The sequence below is a fragment of the Lathyrus oleraceus genome, chromosome 6, assembly GCF_024323335.1.
Source record: "Lathyrus oleraceus cultivar Zhongwan6 chromosome 6, CAAS_Psat_ZW6_1.0, whole genome shotgun sequence".
NCBI lineage: Eukaryota > Viridiplantae > Streptophyta > Magnoliopsida > Fabales > Fabaceae > Lathyrus > Lathyrus oleraceus.
This window is the reverse complement of record NC_066584.1, coordinates 247,652,472-247,655,218: the sequence shown is the minus strand read 5'-3', so window position 1 is coordinate 247,655,218 and position 2,747 is coordinate 247,652,472.

Sequence of the window (2,747 nt, the reverse complement as noted above, 5' to 3'; positions counted from 1 at the left end):
CCTTCGACCATGCATCAGAGAATATCCATCTAGAGAGAAGATGGTGTGGTAGAGAATGTCGAAGCTGACCAAAGTTACTTCATGGCAGAAGTAAACCATGTGGACAAGAGAAACTTCGACAGGAACTTGGCTCACATAGGACCATGCTACCCGGTGGAAGAAGGCTACGCCCCAAATAAAAATGCCTTATACTTCTTGACTCTCCATCAAAATGGCTTTCAGTGGGATAGGGAGATTATGGGAGACCCAGAAGAAGGGGAATCATCTGAAATACGGCCAACAGGCTGGGATGAAGACCTGTACTATGACTGAGTCTTCTTTTCTTGAAAAGATTTCGGCCTACATGGCTGAGAACAAAAGACAAGCGGCTCTCAAAGCCGAGATAACAAACATGGCTAACAAAGCCACATATGGTGAAATCTATAATACAGGACCTGGGGAGTACTCTAAACCAAAACCCCCTGACGAACAAGTATCTGTGGAACCAACAGAACAAAGGTTAGACGCCATCTACGATGAAGAGCCTCTGGGATTTGAAAAAGATCCAGTAACGTCAAGTGCAAAGATGTTAGTTCAAGATCCTCTTGAAGAGATTGATCTCGGAAATAGAGGTGCAAAAAGAATTACCTACATCAGCGCTAAACTGAACCCCAAGTTGAAAGTGAGAGTCATTGAATTGCTAAGAAAAAACAAAGATTGTTTCGCTTGGGATTACGACAAGATGCCTGGTTTGAAGAGGGACTTGGTTGAATTAAACCTGCCTATCAAGGATGGCAAGAAGCCCATCAAGCAGACTCCAAGAAGATTCGCCCCAGAAATCCTCTCAAAGATCAAAAAAGAGGTCGAAAGACTTCTTCATTGCAATTTCATCAGGACCACAAGGTATGTCGATTGGATTGCAAATATAGTCCCTGTTATCAAGAAAAATGGCTCTTTGCGAGTACGTATAGATTTTCGTGTTTTAAATGCAGTAACTCCTAAAGATGAGTATCTAATGCCTATGAAAGAGATGTTGGTTGACTCAGCCGCAGGCTATGAGTATCTCAGCATGCTTGATGGATATTCTGGCTATAACCAGATTTTCATTGCAGAAGAGGATGTTTCTAAAACAGCTTTTCAATGTCCAGGGGCAATAGGCACTTATGAGTGGATAGTTATGCCTTTTGGCCTAAAAAATGTTGGGGCAACATACCAGCGAGCAATGAATTCTATATTCCATGATTATATAGAGACATTTATGCAAATGTACATAGATGACATTGTGATAAAATCTACATTAGATGAAGATCATCTAACCCATCTCAGCCAATCATTCGAAAGAATGAGAAAACATGGCTTAAAAATGAATCCTCTTAAGTGTGCATTCTTTGTGTAGGCTGGAGATTTTCTGGGCTTTGTGGTCCACAAAAAGGGGATAGAAATCAATGAAAACAAGACGAAGGCTATTATGGGGACCAAAGCACCATCAACCAAGAAGATTCATTTCGAATTTAAGTGGTCGAACTCAAGCCTTCTCTCCCCTTCTGCGCCTGAAACAAGGGAAGTTTGAATGGAATGACGGGCATCAAAAGGCATTCGACAAGATCAAACATTATCTGACGAATCCTCCTATCTTGGCACCACCATGTGGAAAGAAGCCTATGAGACTGTATATATCAGCTTCCAACACTACCATAGGTAGCATGTTGGCGCAAGAGAATGAAGATGGCGTCGAAAGAGCCATTTATTATCTTAGTAGGGTTTTAAATGATGCAGAAACTAGATACACTTCAATAGAAAAGTTGTGTCTTTGTTTGCATTTCTCTTGTACTAAACTCAAGTATTATATAAAACCTATTGATTTATATGTCTCTTCACATTTTGATGTCATCAAGTATATGTTATCTAAGCCAATAATGCACAATCGAATTGGCAAATGGGCTTTAGCACTCACTGAATACTCTTTAACCTTTATGCCTTTAAGGGCAATGAAGGGAGAAATAGTATCAGACTTTATTGTAGACCATGCAGTGGTCGAAAATCCTCAACTTCAAGTTGAGTTGAAACCTTGGAAATTATTCTTCGACGGTTCCACTCACAAGGATGGAAGTGGGGTTGGGATAATGTTAATTTCTCCTGACGAAATTCCAACAAAACTCAAATATAGAATTGAAGGTCCCCTTTGTTCTAACAACGAGGCGGAATATGAAGCCCTTATAGCAGGACTTGAGGCTTTGTTGGAATTGGGGGCAACTAGGGTCGAAATTAAAGGAGACTCAGAATTAGTAATCAAGCAACTGACGAAGGAGTACAAATGTATAAAAGAAAATTTGATTATGTACTTCGTCATTGCAAATAGGTTACTCAAAAAATTCGAATACATCGACATAAAACATGTCCCTAGAATAAAAAACCAAGAGGCTAATGACTTAGCACAAATAGCTTCGGGGTATAGAATTTCAAAAGAGAAGCTAGAAGAACTTTTCGAAGTAAGAGGAAAGGCAATGGCTGCCAGATTGTCTCCGGTAGATTTAGAAAGTACCCAGTTAGGATATGCTAACAAAGAGGAGTTTGAAGTATTGACCATTGATACCTTAATAGATACAGATTGGAGGAATCCAATTATTAATTATCTTAAGGACCCTTCGACAGATACAGAAAGGAAAACCAAGTACAGGGCTTTATCTTATGTGTTGATAGGGAATGAATTATTCAAGAAAACCCCTTAAGGGATCCTGTTGAAATGTTTAGGAGAAAACGAAGCTTAC